General features: G+C 49.8%; 17 non-coding genes across 17 annotated transcripts; all 17 read right to left on the reverse strand.

Moving 5' to 3' along the window:
* Window positions 1-3,137: 3,137 nt before the first annotated feature.
* Window positions 3,138-3,210, reverse strand: Trnaa-ugc (transfer RNA alanine (anticodon UGC)). The gene has a single exon. It is a non-coding gene; the product is annotated as a tRNA-Ala (tRNA).
* A 1,058-nt stretch (window positions 3,211-4,268) lies between these two features.
* On the reverse strand, window positions 4,269-4,341 carry Trnaa-agc (transfer RNA alanine (anticodon AGC)). Its single transcript has one exon. It is a non-coding gene; the product is annotated as a tRNA-Ala (tRNA).
* Window positions 4,342-4,764: 423 nt separating this feature from the next.
* Window positions 4,765-4,837, reverse strand: Trnaa-ugc (transfer RNA alanine (anticodon UGC)). The gene has a single exon. It is a non-coding gene; the product is annotated as a tRNA-Ala (tRNA).
* A 1,058-nt stretch (window positions 4,838-5,895) lies between these two features.
* Trnaa-agc (transfer RNA alanine (anticodon AGC)) lies at window positions 5,896-5,968 on the reverse strand. Its single transcript has one exon. It is a non-coding gene; the product is annotated as a tRNA-Ala (tRNA).
* A 416-nt stretch (window positions 5,969-6,384) lies between these two features.
* Window positions 6,385-6,457, reverse strand: Trnaa-ugc (transfer RNA alanine (anticodon UGC)). The gene has a single exon. It is a non-coding gene; the product is annotated as a tRNA-Ala (tRNA).
* Window positions 6,458-7,515: 1,058 nt separating this feature from the next.
* Trnaa-agc (transfer RNA alanine (anticodon AGC)) lies at window positions 7,516-7,588 on the reverse strand. The gene has a single exon. It is a non-coding gene; the product is annotated as a tRNA-Ala (tRNA).
* A 423-nt stretch (window positions 7,589-8,011) lies between these two features.
* Trnaa-ugc (transfer RNA alanine (anticodon UGC)) lies at window positions 8,012-8,084 on the reverse strand. The gene has a single exon. It is a non-coding gene; the product is annotated as a tRNA-Ala (tRNA).
* Window positions 8,085-9,142: 1,058 nt separating this feature from the next.
* Window positions 9,143-9,215, reverse strand: Trnaa-agc (transfer RNA alanine (anticodon AGC)). Its single transcript has one exon. It is a non-coding gene; the product is annotated as a tRNA-Ala (tRNA).
* Window positions 9,216-9,638: 423 nt separating this feature from the next.
* On the reverse strand, window positions 9,639-9,711 carry Trnaa-ugc (transfer RNA alanine (anticodon UGC)). Its single transcript has one exon. It is a non-coding gene; the product is annotated as a tRNA-Ala (tRNA).
* A 1,047-nt stretch (window positions 9,712-10,758) lies between these two features.
* Window positions 10,759-10,831, reverse strand: Trnaa-agc (transfer RNA alanine (anticodon AGC)). The gene has a single exon. It is a non-coding gene; the product is annotated as a tRNA-Ala (tRNA).
* Window positions 10,832-11,254: 423 nt separating this feature from the next.
* On the reverse strand, window positions 11,255-11,327 carry Trnaa-ugc (transfer RNA alanine (anticodon UGC)). The gene has a single exon. It is a non-coding gene; the product is annotated as a tRNA-Ala (tRNA).
* A 1,058-nt stretch (window positions 11,328-12,385) lies between these two features.
* On the reverse strand, window positions 12,386-12,458 carry Trnaa-agc (transfer RNA alanine (anticodon AGC)). The gene has a single exon. It is a non-coding gene; the product is annotated as a tRNA-Ala (tRNA).
* A 423-nt stretch (window positions 12,459-12,881) lies between these two features.
* On the reverse strand, window positions 12,882-12,954 carry Trnaa-ugc (transfer RNA alanine (anticodon UGC)). The gene has a single exon. It is a non-coding gene; the product is annotated as a tRNA-Ala (tRNA).
* Window positions 12,955-14,012: 1,058 nt separating this feature from the next.
* Trnaa-agc (transfer RNA alanine (anticodon AGC)) lies at window positions 14,013-14,085 on the reverse strand. The gene has a single exon. It is a non-coding gene; the product is annotated as a tRNA-Ala (tRNA).
* A 423-nt stretch (window positions 14,086-14,508) lies between these two features.
* Trnaa-ugc (transfer RNA alanine (anticodon UGC)) lies at window positions 14,509-14,581 on the reverse strand. Its single transcript has one exon. It is a non-coding gene; the product is annotated as a tRNA-Ala (tRNA).
* A 1,047-nt stretch (window positions 14,582-15,628) lies between these two features.
* On the reverse strand, window positions 15,629-15,701 carry Trnaa-agc (transfer RNA alanine (anticodon AGC)). The gene has a single exon. It is a non-coding gene; the product is annotated as a tRNA-Ala (tRNA).
* Window positions 15,702-16,124: 423 nt separating this feature from the next.
* Window positions 16,125-16,197, reverse strand: Trnaa-ugc (transfer RNA alanine (anticodon UGC)). Its single transcript has one exon. It is a non-coding gene; the product is annotated as a tRNA-Ala (tRNA).
* Window positions 16,198-16,278: the final 81 nt, after the last annotated feature.

Genomic DNA, 16,278 nt, shown 5'->3' on the forward strand with positions numbered 1-16,278 from the left:
GAATCTGCTCTAGATGAGTAGTAGCTACGTCGTGTTTGTCATGTAGTTCTCGCAATACAGTGTAATAAAATTCGATTGTCTTTTTGCCATCTCTAGTTTTTTGAAAACTGTATGATTTTAAGGTTTGCCTAAGTTTAGGTTTGGCAAACTTGACCCACCATTCGATTTTAGATCCGTATTTATGCACTGATTTCAAACATGCCGTCCATGTGGCGTTGACCCACCCTTCTAGTTCGTCATCTTTGAGATGGGCAATGTTGAGCATCCACTGATTGCGGTAAAATTTTGTAGGTTGCTTTGCTAAATTGATAGTCACAGAAAACCCACAGTGATCCGAGCAGTATGTCGGGATTACTTCCACATCCAACACGTTATGACTTAGATTCTCCGACACATACTGCCTATCTATCCGACTGCATGATGTCGAAGTGAAATGCGTGAACTTGACTAGCGTAGGGAATTTGACTTCCCATGCATCTTTGTACTTCATGTTTTTGATTAAGTCATGCAGCTCCTTGGAGTAGTTAAAATGCGGTACCTGATCTTTCCTGTGAACTACACAATTAAAGTCGCCACCAATTATGACAGACGCAGGATTTTTCCTCAACAAGTAGATTACGTCTTCCTTGAAGAATTGAGCTCTCGCAGCTCTGTTGGTGGTACCGGACGGTGCATAAACATTTACAACAGTGACGTCAAATATTTTACAACTTAGGCCTCTTCCTGTAACTAGTTTATCCAACAACATGACCGGTATGCCTTCACGAGTTAAAATTGCGGTCCCTGTATTTTCGTCCGGTAGGACATTATAAAATATTTGAAAACCCGGCACGGTGAAATCAGTGAATAGCACTTCTTGCAACAAAGCAACATCCGCCTCTGTTTCATAGATAAATTGTTTTAACACAACTTTTTTCAAATCTGACGTTATCCTGTTAACGTTAATAGTTAATATTTTATAAGCTTGACTCATCCGAGAAGGTTAATGGTCATGTATGGACGACAAAGTAGAGTGAGTACAAAATCCGAGATTTACACTTCGCCCAATGTGTACAATGTATTTTAGGTGAAGAAGATCCAGTCGGAAATCCGCTGCTATTGCACTACTGTTTGTGAATCTGCGGAGGCTGTATGTCTATCTTTGCAATTATCTTGATCTACACTGACTGACACTTCAGGATTGCCAACTCCTTTACTGTCCGGTGATTTTTGCCGTCGTGTGCCCCCGTTGCGTTTCGCCTGCGCCCTGCCGACGTTGACGTTCGGCTGCGGCTTCAGGCGGCGCCGCTGTGTGTCTTGCGCGGTTCCGGCTGTATTTGGAATACCTGTCCCTTGTGCAGGTCCCTCTTGTTTTTGGGCTGCACTGTGGGGGTCATTTAAGTCTTGAACGTGATCACTACTACCGACTTGATCAACAAGTTGCACCTTAGTGCCTTGTTCTACCGCAGGCGAGGAAGTGCCTTCAGTATGTTGATCACATTCCTGATTCGTATTTTCGGGTCCCTCTGGAATTGATGCCTGCACGGCTGCCTCGGCCGGTTCCATTTCAGCGACCGCATCATTAGCTGATGATGGAACATTGGCATTGGGTTGGCCTGATGATTCCGCCTCCAATGCAATGGCTGATTCCAGTGCTGTTTCATTACTGGCTTTTTGCTTTTGCACAGAGTGGGTGTGACCGGAACCATCCTCATCGGAAGAAATATCGGCTGAGTCCCAAGGGCGCTTATTGCCGGAGGCACTACGGTCACTAGCAGCCGGGGCAGATTGCTCCTCTACAATAGGCATTATCATGGCACTGTCATTCACTAAAGTGGGATCTTGCACGGTATCGGAATTCAGAGAGACAACGGGCTGTTCTACATTACTTCGCATCAGGACATCACTAAATGTAAGACGCTGTCGCTGTTGCAAATTGTTTTTTAAAACAAACATGCGACGGGGACAATCCTGCCTCAGGTGGCCGCTCTCGTTACAAAAATGGCACGTGGGAATTTGTCCGGTATAGGTAACTAGCCCCTTGTACCCACACACCATTATGTGCGACGGGATATTAACCTTTATTTCCATTTCAACGGATCGCACCCCGCTATAACACTGCAGCTTATGTTCCCTGGACCACATTTCATGTCTAACAGACCTAACGTCACCGTACTTCGACAAAACCTCCTTCAGGTAGCAATTTTCAACTTCAGGTGGGAGATTGAAAACACGGACATTTTTCAACTCTACATCAGCATGTGAAAGCGTAACGATACTCACAGTCCCGTTCCGATGGCGAAATTCAATGCGTCCCCCGAATTTCAGCAGAAGTCGCTCCATGATAACTGGATTGTGCAACTTGACGAAGAAACAGTACTGTTCCAAATCGTAATAGGCAGTGTGGACCTGTTCTGTAGTTATCCCGCAGACGTCGACAATCCACTCGTGGATCTCTAGTGAGCTTGGTTGCAGAGCACGGGTTGACTTATCAAATTCAAATTTCAGGGTATTCTTCCTGGGACACTGACGAAACATATCGCTAATTAACCCTTAACGGGCTAACAGCATCGAACGTTGACACGAAATACACAACAACACGCAGGCACAGCACAGTAATACGACACGCGACGGACACAAACTACACTTGTAAACAATCGCTAGCTTGGCGGAGCGGACGGTACCTCCTCACACTAGCGCGTCTCAAGCGCAACTGCCATCTGAGCTACGCCCCCTGATGACAAATAGTGCTACATACAACCATATCAATATCACAGACCCCTTGCACTCCCATTATTCCGCAGACAAACACTATTCTCAATGTGTCCGTGAGGGTGTCTTTCAGGTTTCCTGCATTCTGTATCGAATCGTAGTTGGCCAAAATTAAAGTGGCGCGCACAACGTCGAAAATAGCGTTCGGCCACCGCTCTGAGTAAGACGAACGTGTTGTCCACTCTCTAGACTTCTTTGAGGTTAGGCCGTTATACCTAAGACAGATTTGCACTCGATGACACCTCGACAACAGCCGGTCCTCACATTTACGTCTTGCTCTCCTTACGTCAGTATACATCACATGAGCTGTGACGCTGGCTTTGCAACATCTTGCGTGTCTTTAGGCTCGCCGCGACCAACACTTACCATGCACTGTCCACAAAACATGGAGGCGCCGGGGCTTGAACCCGGGACCTTTCACATGCAAAGCGAACGCTCTACCAACTGAGCTACGCCCCCAAGCGCAACAAAGCTGCGCTGTTTTCCATTCTTTGCTACTCTGATGTGCACGGACCTGATGGTTGGTTGGTTTGTAGGGGTGAAGGGACCAGTGTACAAAGGCGCGGTCAAGTTCATATACACAAGAGTTCCAAGTAGTTTCGATGCTCTGGTATTACGACTACAAATTACGTCTGTATTTAACGTCTTAAATTGAAAGGACAGTCGACTGATGACCACAGCAGTTGAGTCCCATAGTGCTCAGAGCCATTTTTTGAAAGGACAGTCACAAACCTTGTCGACAATCACACCGCGCCTGAGGTAACAAGCACATCTGAAGCCCAATTGTGCACTCGACTGTTCATGCCAACTCACTGCCTCGCACTTTACTACTGTGTACCACTCTTGTCGTCCAACTGCAAAACACTGGGCCACAACACGTTTCCGCGTCTCCATTGCACTGCGCAAACTACGAAACGCTCCCCAAACATGGCACTCACCCATGCAGACGACTTTTCCGACCTTCCACGACGCTCACGCAACGCTCACGCTAGTGAAAGCCTTATTTAGAGCTTGACGTCGCGCCCAAGCGAGTGAGCGCATTTCGCCTACGGCTTAGGCCGCCCACCTAGTGTGGCTGCTCGGTGTCTGCAGGCAGCGAGGGGCTGCAAGCTTCCCGTGTTCGCGCCTGTGTCACCTCTGCTTGCTTGTCAGAGACAGAGTATCGCAAAACATACAACTCACTCCATGAATTGATTGCTACGGCATCTGTCATCAGCAGTCACAACTAGCAACACCAGTAGCAGCCGACTGCACGTAAAGAATGGGAATGTGCAGTGGGATTTTTGTGAACTCGGCGCAAGGCAGATCTTTCCGACATAGGTTTGAGAATCTTAAGGGCAGACTTGTACTGTTTCTAAATTCAGTGTAGCGGTGGGAGGAGGGTGCTTCCTGCGCGTAACATCACGCTTGCCAGTTGTGGCTGCTAATCGTTCGCTCGTATCTGCCTTGACACATTCGCTGGCTGTGAATTATCCCACTTGCGTGGCAGTGTGCGCATGTAGGTGTGTTAAAAATTCTGGAGGCGCTGGGTATCGATCCCAGTACCTCTCGCATGCTAAGCGAGCGCTCTACCATCTGAGCTACGCCCCCTGATGACAAATAGTGCTACATACAACCATATCAATATCACAGACCCCTTGCACTCCCATTATTCCGCAGACAAACACTATTCTCAATGTGTCCGTGAGGGTGTCTTTCAGGTTTCCTGCATTCTGTATCGAATCGTAGTTGGCCAAAATTAAAGTGGCGCGCACAACGTCGAAAATAGCGTTCGGCCACCGCTCTGAGTAAGACGAACGTGTTGTCCACTCTCTAGACTTCATTGAGGTTAGGCCGTTATACCTAAGACAGATTTGCACTCGATGACACCTCGACAACAGCCGGTCCTCACATTTACGTCTTGCTCTCCTTACGTCAGTATACATCACATGAGCTGTGACGCTGGCTTTGCAACATCTTGCGTGTCTTTAGGCTCGCCGCGACCAACACTTACCATGCACTGTCCACAAAACATGGAGGCGCCGGGGCTTGAACCCGGGACCTTTCACATGCAAAGCGAACGCTCTACCAACTGAGCTACGCCCCCAAGCGCAACAAAGCTGCGCTGTTTTCCATTCTTTGCTACTCTGATGTGCACGGACCTGATGGTTGGTTGGTTTGTAGGGGTGAAGGGACCAGTGTACAAAGGCGCGGTCAAGTTCATATACACAAGAGTTCCAAGTAGTTTCGATGCTCTGGTATTACGACTACAAATTACGTCTGTATTTAACGTCTTAAATTGAAAGGACAGTCGACTGATGACCACAGCAGTTGAGTCCCATAGTGCTCAGAGCCATTTTTTGAAAGGACAGTCACAAACCTTGTCGACAATCACACCGCGCCTGAGGTAACAAGCACATCTGAAGCCCAATTGTGCACTCGACTGTTCATGCCAACTCACTGCCTCGCACTTTACTACTGTGTACCACTCTTGTCGTCCAACTGCAAAACACTGGGCCACAACACGTTTCCGCGTCTCCATTGCACTGCGCAAACTACGAAACGCTCCCCAAACATGGCACTCACCCATGCAGACGACTTTTCCGACCTTCCACGACGCTCACGCAACGCTCACGCTAGTGAAAGCCTTATTTAGAGCTTGACGTCGCGCCCAAGCGAGTGAGCACATTTCGCCTACGGCTTAGGCCGCCCACCTAGTGTGGCTGCTCGGTGTCTGCAGGCAGCGAGGGGCTGCAAGCTTCCCGTGTTCGCGCCTGTGTCACCTCTGCTTGCTTGTCAGAGACAGAGTATCGCAAAACATACAACTCACTCCATGAATTGATTGCTACGGCATCTGTCATCAGCAGTCACAACTAGCAACACCAGTAGCAGCCGACTGCACGTAAAGAATGGGAATGTGCAGTGGGATTTTTGTGAACTCGGCGCAAGGCAGATCTTTCCGACATAGGTTTGAGAATCTTAAGGGCAGACTTGTACTGTTTCTAAATTCAGTGTAGCGGTGGGAGGAGGGTGCTTCCTGCGCGTAACATCACGCTTGCCAGTTGTGGCTGCTAATCGTTCGCTCGTATCTGCCTTGACACATTCGCTGGCTGTGAATTATCCCACTTGCGTGGCAGTGTGCGCATGTAGGTGTGTTAAAAATTCTGGAGGCGCTGGGTATCGATCCCAGTACCTCTCGCATGCTAAGCGAGCGCTCTACCATCTGAGCTACGCCCCCTGATGACAAATAGTGCTACATACAACCATATCAATATCACAGACCCCTTGCACTCCCATTATTCCGCAGACAAACACTATTCTCAATGTGTCCGTGAGGGTGTCTTTCAGGTTTCCTGCATTCTGTATCGAATCGTAGTTGGCCAAAATTAAAGTGGCGCGCACAACGTCGAAAATAGCGTTCGGCCACCGCTCTGAGTAAGACGAACGTGTTGTCCACTCTCTAGACTTCTTTGAGGTTAGGCCGTTATACCTAAGACAGATTTGCACTCGATGACACCTCGACAACAGCCGGTCCTCACATTTACGTCTTGCTCTCCTTACGTCAGTATACATCACATGAGCTGTGACGCTGGCTTTGCAACATCTAGCGTGTCTCGCCGCGACCAACACTTACCATGCACTGTCCACAAAACATGGAGGCGCCGGGGCTTGAACCCGGGACCTTTTACATGCAAAGCGAACGCTCTACAAACTGAGCTACGCCCCCAAGCGCAACAAAGCTGCGCTGTTTTCCATTCTTTGCTACTCTGATGTGCACGGACCTGATGGTTGGTTGGTTTGTAGGGGTGAAGGGACCAGTGTACAAAGGCGCGGTCAAGTTCATATACACAAGAGTTCCAAGTAGTTTCGATGCTCTGGTATTACGACTACAAATTACGTCTGTATTTAACGTCTTAAATTGAAAGGACAGTCGACTGATGACCACAGCAGTTGAGTCCCATAGTGCTCAGAGCCATTTTTTGAAAGGACAGTCACAAACCTTGTCGACAATCACACCGCGCCTGAGGTAACAAGCACATCTGAAGCCCAATTGTGCACTCGACTGTTCATGCCAACTCACTGCCTCGCACTTTACTACTGTGTACCACTCTTGTCGTCCAACTGCAAAACACTGGGCCACAACACGTTTCCGCGTCTCCATTGCACTGCGCAAACTACGAAACGCTCCCCAAACATGGCACTCACCCATGCAGACGACTTTTCCGACCTTCCACGACGCTCACGCAACGCTCACGCTAGTGAAAGCCTTATTTAGAGCTTGACGTCGCGCCCAAGCGAGTGAGCACATTTCGCCTACGGCTTAGGCCGCCCACCTAGTGTGGCTGCTCGGTGTCTGCAGGCAGCGAGGGGCTGCAAGCTTCCCGTGTTCGCGCCTGTGTCACCTCTGCTTGCTTGTCAGAGACAGAGTATCGCAAAACATACAACTCACTCCATGAATTGATTGCTACGGCATCTGTCATCAGCAGTCACAACTAGCAACACCAGTAGCAGCCGACTGCACGTAAAGAATGGGAATGTGCAGTGGGATTTTTGTGAACTCGGCGCAAGGCAGATCTTTCCGACATAGGTTTGAGAATCTTAAGGGCAGACTTGTACTGTTTCTAAATTCAGTGTAGCGGTGGGAGGAGGGTGCTTCCTGCGCGTAACATCACGCTTGCCAGTTGTGACTGCTAATCGTTCGCTCGTATCTGCCTTGACACATTCGCTGGCTGTGAATTATCCCACTTGCGTGGCAGTGTGCGCATGTAGGTGTGTTAAAAATTCTGGAGGCGCTGGGTATCGATCCCAGTACCTCTCGCATGCTAAGCGAGCGCTCTACCATCTGAGCTACGCCCCCTGATGACAAATAGTGCTACATACAACCATATCAATATCACAGACCCCTTGCACTCCCATTATTCCGCAGACAAACACTATTCTCAATGTGTCCGTGAGGGTGTCTTTCAGGTTTCCTGCATTCTGTATCGAATCGTAGTTGGCCAAAATTAAAGTGGCGCGCACAACGTCGAAAATAGCGTTCGGCCACCGCTCTGAGTAAGACGAACGTGTTGTCCACTCTCTAGACTTCTTTGAGGTTAGGCCGTTATACCTAAGACAGATTTGCACTCGATGACACCTCGACAACAGCCGGTCCTCACATTTACGTCTTGCTCTCCTTACGTCAGTATACATCACATGAGCTGTGACGCTGGCTTTGCAACATCTTGCGTGTCTTTAGGCTCGCCGCGACCAACACTTACCATGCACTGTCCACAAAACATGGAGGCGCCGGGGCTTGAACCCGGGACCTTTCACATGCAAAGCGAACGCTCTACCAACTGAGCTACGCCCCCAAGCGCAACAAAGCTGCGCTGTTTTCCATTCTTTGCTACTCTGATGTGCACGGACCTGATGGTTGGTTGGTTTGTAGGGGTGAAGGGACCAGTGTACAAAGGCGCGGTCAAGTTCATATACACAAGAGTTCCAAGTAGTTTCGATGCTCTGGTATTACGACTACAAATTACGTCTGTATTTAACGTCTTAAATTGAAAGGACAGTCGACTGATGACCACAGCAGTTGAGTCCCATAGTGCTCAGAGCCATTTTTTGAAAGGACAGTCACAAACCTTGTCGACAATCACACCGCGCCTGAGGTAACAAGCACATCTGAAGCCCAATTGTGCACTCGACTGTTCATGCCAACTCACTGCCTCGCACTTTACTACTGTGTACCACTCTTGTCGTCCAACTGCAAAACACTGGGCCACAACACGTTTCCGCGTCTCCATTGCACTGCGCAAACTACGAAACGCTCCCCAAACATGGCACTCACCCATGCAGACGACTTTTCCGACCTTCCACGACGCTCACGCAACGCTCACGCTAGTGAAAGCCTTATTTAGAGCTTGACGTCGCGCCCAAGCGAGTGAGCACATTTCGCCTACGGCTTAGGCCGCCCACCTAGTGTGGCTGCTCGGTGTCTGCAGGCAGCGAGGGGCTGCAAGCTTCCCGTGTTCGCGCCTGTGTCACCTCTGCTTGCTTGTCAGAGACAGAGTATCGCAAAACATGCAACTCACTCCATGAATTGATTGCTACGGCATCTGTCATCAGCAGTCACAACTAGCAACACCAGTAGCAGCCGACTGCACGTAAAGAATGGGAATGTGCAGTGGGATTTTTGTGAACTCGGCGCAAGGCAGATCTTTCCGACATAGGTTTGAGAATCTTAAGGGCAGACTTGTACTGTTTCTAAATTCAGTGTAGCGGTGGGAGGAGGGTGCTTCCTGCGCGTAACATCACGCTTGCCAGTTGTGGCTGCTAATCGTTCGCTCGTATCTGCCTTGACACATTCGCTGGCTGTGAATTATCCCACTTGCGTGGCAGTGTGCGCATGTAGGTGTGTTAAAAATTCTGGAGGCGCTGGGTATCGATCCCAGTACCTCTCGCATGCTAAGCGAGCGCTCTACCATCTGAGCTACGCCCCCTGATGACAAATAGTGCTACATACAACCATATCAATATCACAGACCCCTTGCACTCCCATTATTCCGCAGACAAACACTATTCTCAATGTGTCCGTGAGGGTGTCTTTCAGGTTTCCTGCATTCTGTATCGAATCGTAGTTGGCCAAAATTAAAGTGGCGCGCACAACGTCGAAAATAGCGTTCGGCCACCGCTCTGAGTAAGACGAACGTGTTGTCCACTCTCTAGACTTCTTTGAGGTTAGGCCGTTATACCTAAGACAGATTTGCACTCGATGACACCTCGACAACAGCCGGTCCTCACATTTACGTCTTGCTCTCCTTACGTCAGTATACATCACATGAGCTGTGACGCTGGCTTTGCAACATCTTGCGTGTCTTTAGGCTCGCCGCGACCAACACTTACCATGCACTGTCCACAAAACATGGAGGCGCCGGGGCTTGAACCCGGGACCTTTCACATGCAAAGCGAACGCTCTACCAACTGAGCTACGCCCCCAAGCGCAACAAAGCTGCGCTGTTTTCCATTCTTTGCTACTCTGATGTGCACGGACCTGATGGTTGGTTGGTTTGTAGGGGTGAAGGGACCAGTGTACAAAGGCGCGGTCAAGTTCATATACACAAGAGTTCCAAGTAGTTTCGATGCTCTGGTATTACGACTACAAATTACGTCTGTATTTAACGTCTTAAATTGAAAGGACAGTCGACTGATGACCACAGCAGTTGAGTCCCATAGTGCTCAGAGCCATTTTTTGAAAGGACAGTCACAAACCTTGTCGACAATCACACCGCGCCTGAGGTAACAAGCACATCTGAAGCCCAATTGTGCACTCGACTGTTCATGCCAACTCACTGCCTCGCACTTTACTACTGTGTACCACTCTTGTCGTCCAACTGCAAAACACTGGGCCACAACACGTTTCCGCGTCTCCATTGCACTGCGCAAACTACGAAACGCTCCCCAAACATGGCACTCACCCATGCAGACGACTTTTCCGTCCTTCCACGACGCTCACGCTAGTGAAAGCCTTATTTAGAGCTTGACGTCGCGCCCAAGCGAGTGAGCGCATTTCGCCTACGGCTTAGGCCGCCCACCTAGTGTGGCTGCTCGGTGTCTGCAGGCAGCGAGGGGCTGCAAGCTTCCCGTGTTCGCGCCTGTGTCACCTCTGCTTGCTTGTCAGAGACAGAGTATCGCAAAACATACAACTCACTCCATGAATTGATTGCTACGGCATCTGTCATCAGCAGTCACAACTAGCAACACCAGTAGCAGCCGACTGCACGTAAAGAATGGGAATGTGCAGTGGGATTTTTGTGAACTCGGCGCAAGGCAGATCTTTCCGACATAGGTTTGAGAATCTTAAGGGCAGACTTGTACTGTTTCTAAATTCAGTGTAGCGGTGGGAGGAGGGTGCTTCCTGCGCGTAACATCACGCTTGCCAGTTGTGGCTGCTAATCGTTCGCTCGTATCTGCCTTGACACATTCGCTGGCTGTGAATTATCCCACTTGCGTGGCAGTGTGCGCATGTAGGTGTGTTAAAAATTCTGGAGGCGCTGGGTATCGATCCCAGTACCTCTCGCATGCTAAGCGAGCGCTCTACCATCTGAGCTACGCCCCCTGATGACAAATAGTGCTACATACAACCATATCAATATCACAGACCCCTTGCACTCCCATTATTCCGCAGACAAACACTATTCTCAATGTGTCCGTGAGGGTGTCTTTCAGGTTTCCTGCATTCTGTATCGAATCGTAGTTGGCCAAAATTAAAGTGGCGCGCACAACGTCGAAAATAGCGTTCGGCCACCGCTCTGAGTAAGACGAACGTGTTGTCCACTCTCTAGACTTCTTTGAGGTTAGGCCGTTATACCTAAGACAGATTTGCACTCGATGACACCTCGACAACAGCCGGTCCTCACATTTACGTCTTGCTCTCCTTACGTCAGTATACATCACATGAGCTGTGACGCTGGCTTTGCAACATCTTGCGTGTCTTTAGGCTCGCCGCGACCAACACTTACCATGCACTGTCCACAAAACATGGAGGCGCCGGGGCTTGAACCCGGGACCTTTCACATGCAAAGCGAACGCTCTACCAACTGAGCTACGCCCCCAAGCGCAACAAAGCTGCGCTGTTTTCCATTCTTTGCTACTCTGATGTGCACGGACCTGATGGTTGGTTGGTTTGTAGGGGTGAAGGGACCAGTGTACAAAGGCGCGGTCAAGTTCATATACACAAGAGTTCCAAGTAGTTTCGATGCTCTGGTATTACGACTACAAATTACGTCTGTATTTAACGTCTTAAATTGAAAGGACAGTCGACTGATGACCACAGCAGTTGAGTCCCATAGTGCTCAGAGCCATTTTTTGAAAGGACAGTCACAAACCTTGTCGACAATCACACCGCGCCTGAGGTAACAAGCACATCTGAAGCCCAATTGTGCACTCGACTGTTCATGCCAACTCACTGCCTCGCACTTTACTACTGTGTACCACTCTTGTCGTCCAACTGCAAAACACTGGGCCACAACACGTTTCCGCGTCTCCATTGCACTGCGCAAACTACGAAACGCTCCCCAAACATGGCACTCACCCATGCAGACGACTTTTCCGACCTTCCACGACGCTCACGCAACGCTCACGCTAGTGAAAGCCTTATTTAGAGCTTGACGTCGCGCCCAAGCGAGTGAGCACATTTCGCCTACGGCTTAGGCCGCCCACCTAGTGTGGCTGCTCGGTGTCTGCAGGCAGCGAGGGGCTGCAAGCTTCCCGTGTTCGCGCCTGTGTCACCTCTGCTTGCTTGTCAGAGACAGAGTATCGCAAAACATACAACTCACTCCATGAATTGATTGCTACGGCATCTGTCATCAGCAGTCACAACTAGCAACACCAGTAGCAGCCGACTGCACGTAAAGAATGGGAATGTGCAGTGGGATTTTTGTGAACTCGGCGCAAGGCAGATCTTTCCGACATAGGTTTGAGAATCTTAAGGGCAGACTTGTACTGTTTCTAAATTCAGTGTAGCGCTGGGAGGAGGGTGCTTCCTGCGCGTAACATCACGCTTGCCAGTTGTGGCTGCTAATCGTTCGCTCGTATCTGCCTTGACACATTCGCTGGCTGTGAATTATCCCACTTGCGTGGCAGTGTGCGCATGTAGGTGTGTTAAAAATTCTGGAGGCGCTGGGTATCGATCCCAGTACCTCTCGCATGCTAAGCGAGCGCTCTACCATCTGAGCTACGCCCCCTGATGAGAAATAGTGCTACATACAACCATATCAATATCACAGACCCCTTGCACTCCCATTATTCCGCAGACAAACACTATTCTCAATGTGTCCGTGAGGGTGTCTTTCAGGTTTCCTGCATTCTGTATCGAATCGTAGTTGGCCAAAATTAAAGTGGCGCGCACAACGTCGAAAATAGCGTTCGGCCACCGCTCTGAGTAAGACGAACGTGTTGTCCACTCTCTAGACTTCTTTGAGGTTAGGCCGTTATACCTAAGACAGATTTGCACTCGATGACACCTCGACAACAGCCGGTCCTCACATTTACGTCTTGCTCTCCTTACGTCAGTATACATCACATGAGCTGTGACGCTGGCTTTGCAACATCTTGCGTGTCTTTAGGCTCGCCGCGACCAACACTTACCATGCACTGTCCACAAAACATGGAGGCGCCGGGGCTTGAACCCGGGACCTTTCACATGCAAAGCGAACGCTCTACCAACTGAGCTACGCCCCCAAGCGCAACAAAGCTGCGCTGTTTTCCATTCTTTGCTACTCTGATGTGCACGGACCTGATGGTTGGTTGGTTTGTAGGGGTGAAGGGACCAGTGTACAAAGGCGCGGTCAAGTTCATATACACAAGAGTTCCAAGTAGTTTCGATGCTCTGGTATTACGACTACAAATTACGTCTGTATTTAACGTCTTAAATTGAAAGGACAGTCGACTGATGACCACAGCAGTTGAGTCCCATAGTGCTCAGAGCCATTTTTTGAAAGGACAGTCACAAACCTTGTCGACAATCACACCGCGCCTGAGGTAACAAGCACATCTGAAGCCCAATTGTGCACTCGACTGTTCATGCCAACTCACTGCCTCGCACTTTACTACTGTGTACCACTCTTGTCGTCCAACTGCAAAACACTGGGCCACAACACGTTTCCGCGTCTCCATTGCACTGCGCAAACTACGAAACGCTCCCCAAACATGGCACTCACCCATGCAGACGACTTTTCCGACCTTCCACGACGCTCACGCAACGCTCACGCTAGTGAAAGCCTTATTTAGAGCTTGACGTCGCGCCCAAGCGAGTGAGCACATTTCGCCTACGGCTTAGGCCGCCCACCTAGTGTGGCTGCTCGGTGTCTGCAGGCAGCGAGGGGCTGCAAGCTTCCCGTGTTCGCGCCTGTGTCACCTCTGCTTGCTTGTCAGAGACAGAGTATCGCAAAACATACAACTCACTCCATGAATTGATTGCTACGGCATCTGTCATCAGCAGTCACAACTAGCAACACCAGTAGCAGCCGACTGCACGTAAAGAATGGGAATGTGCAGTGGGATTTTTGTGAACTCGGCGCAAGGCAGATCTTTCCGACATAGGTTTGAGAATCTTAAGGGCAGACTTGTACTGTTTCTAAATTCAGTGTAGCGGTGGGAGGAGGGTGCTTCCTGCGCGTAACATCACGCTTGCCAGTTGTGGCTGCTAATCGTTCGCTCGTATCTGCCTTGACACATTCGCTGGCTGTGAATTATCCCACTTGCGTGGCAGTGTGCGCATGTAGGTGTGTTAAAAATTCTGGAGGCGCTGGGTATCGATCCCAGTACCTCTCGCATGCTAAGCGAGCGCTCTACCATCTGAGCTACGCCCCCTGATGACAAATAGTGCTACATACAACCATATCAATATCACAGACCCCTTGCACTCCCATTATTCCGCAGACAAACACTATTCTCAATGTGTCCGTGAGGGTGTCTTTCAGGTTTCCTGCATTCTGTATCGAATCGTAGTTGGCCAAACTTAAAGTGGCGCGCACAACGTCGTAAATAGCGTTCGGTCACCGCTCTGAGTAAGACGAACGTGTTGTCCACTCTCTAGACTTCTTTGAGGTTAGGCCGTTATACCTAAGACAGATTTGCACTCGATGACACCTCGACAACAGCCGGTCCTCACATTTACGTCTTGCTCTCCTTACGTCAGTATACATCACATGAGCTGTGACGCTGGCTTTGCAACATCTTGCGTGTCTTTAGGCTCGCCGCGACCAACACTTACCATGCACTGTCCACAAAACATGGAGGCGCCGGGGCTTGAACCCGGGACCTTTCACATGCAAAGCGAACGCTCTACCAACTGAGCTACGCCCCCAAGCGCAACAAACCTGCGCTGTTTTCCATTCTTTGCTACTCTGATGTGCACGGACCTGATGGTTGGTTGGTTTGTAGGGGTGAAGGGACCAGTGTACAAAGGCGCGGTCAAGTTCATATACACAAGAGTTCCAAGTAGTTTCGATGCTCTGGTATTACGACTACAAATTACGTCTGTATTTAACGTCTTAAATTGAAAGGACAGTCGACTGATGACCACAGCAGTTGAGTCCCATAGTGCTCAGAGCCATTTTTTGAAAGGACAGTCACAAACCTTGTCGACAATCACACCGCGCCTGAGGTAACAAGCACATCTGAAGCCCAATTGTGCACTCGACTGTTCATGCCAACTCACTGCCTCGCACTTTACTACTGTGTACCACTCTTGTCGTCCAACTGCAAAACACTGGGCCACAACACGTTTCCGCGTCTCCATTGCACTGCGCAAACTACGAAACGCTCCCCAAACATGGCACTCACCCATGCAGACGACTTTTCCGACTTTCCACGACGCTCACGCTAGTGAAAGCCTTATTTAGAGCTTGACGTCGCGCCCAAGCGAGTGAGCACATTTCGCCTACGGCTTAGGCCGCCCACCTAGTGTGGCTGCTCGGTGTCTGCAGGCAGCGAGGGGCTGCAAGCTTCCCGTGTTCGCGCCTGTGTCACCTCTGCTTGCTTGTCAGAGACAGAGTATCGCAAAACATACAACTCACTCCATGAATTGATTGCTACGGCATCTGTCATCAGCAGTCACAACTAGCAACACCAGTAGCAGCCGACTGCACGTAAAGAATGGGAATGTGCAGTGGGATTTTTGTGAACTCGGCGCAAGGCAGATCTTTCCGACATAGGTTTGAGAATCTTAAGGGCAGACTTGTACTGTTTCTAAATTCAGTGTAGCGGTGGGAGGAGGGTGCTTCCTGCGCGTAACATCACGCTTGCCAGTTGTGGCTGCTAATCGTTCGCTCGTATCTGCCTTGACACATTCGCTGGCTGTGAATTATCCCACTTGCGTGGCAGTGTGCGCATGTAGGTGTGTTAAAAATTCTGGAGGCGCTGGGTATCGATCCCAGTACCTCTCGCATGCTAAGCGAGCGCTCTACCATCTGAGCTACGCCCCCTGATGACAAATAGTGCTACATACAACCATATCAATATCACAGACCCCTTGCACTCCCATTATTCCGCAGACAAACACTATTCTCAATGTGTCCGTGAGGGTGTCTTTCAGGTTTCCTGCATTCTGTATCGAATCGTAGTTGGCCAAAATTAAAGTGGCGCGCACAACGTCGAAAATAGCGTTCGGCCACCGCTCTGAGTAAGACGAACGTGTTGTCCACTCTCTAGACTTCTTTGAGGTTAGGCCGTTATACCTAAGACAGATTTGCACTCGATGACACCTCGACAACAGCCGGTCCTCACATTTACGTCTTGCTCTCCTTACGTCAGTATACATCACATGAGCTGTGACGCTGGCTTTGCAACATCTTGCGTGTCTTTAGGCTCGCCGCGACCAACACTTACCATGCACTGTCCACAAAACATGGAGGCGCCGGGGCTTGAACCCGGGACCTTTCACATGCAAAGCGAACGCTCTACCAACTGAGCTACGCCCCCAAGCGCAACAAAGCTGCGCTGTTTTCCATTCTTTGCTACTCTGATGTGCACGGACCTGATGGTTGGTTGGTTTGTAGGGGT

Source organism: Schistocerca nitens, chromosome 10 (genome assembly GCF_023898315.1).
Source record: "Schistocerca nitens isolate TAMUIC-IGC-003100 chromosome 10, iqSchNite1.1, whole genome shotgun sequence".
NCBI classification, from domain to species: domain Eukaryota; kingdom Metazoa; phylum Arthropoda; class Insecta; order Orthoptera; family Acrididae; genus Schistocerca; species Schistocerca nitens.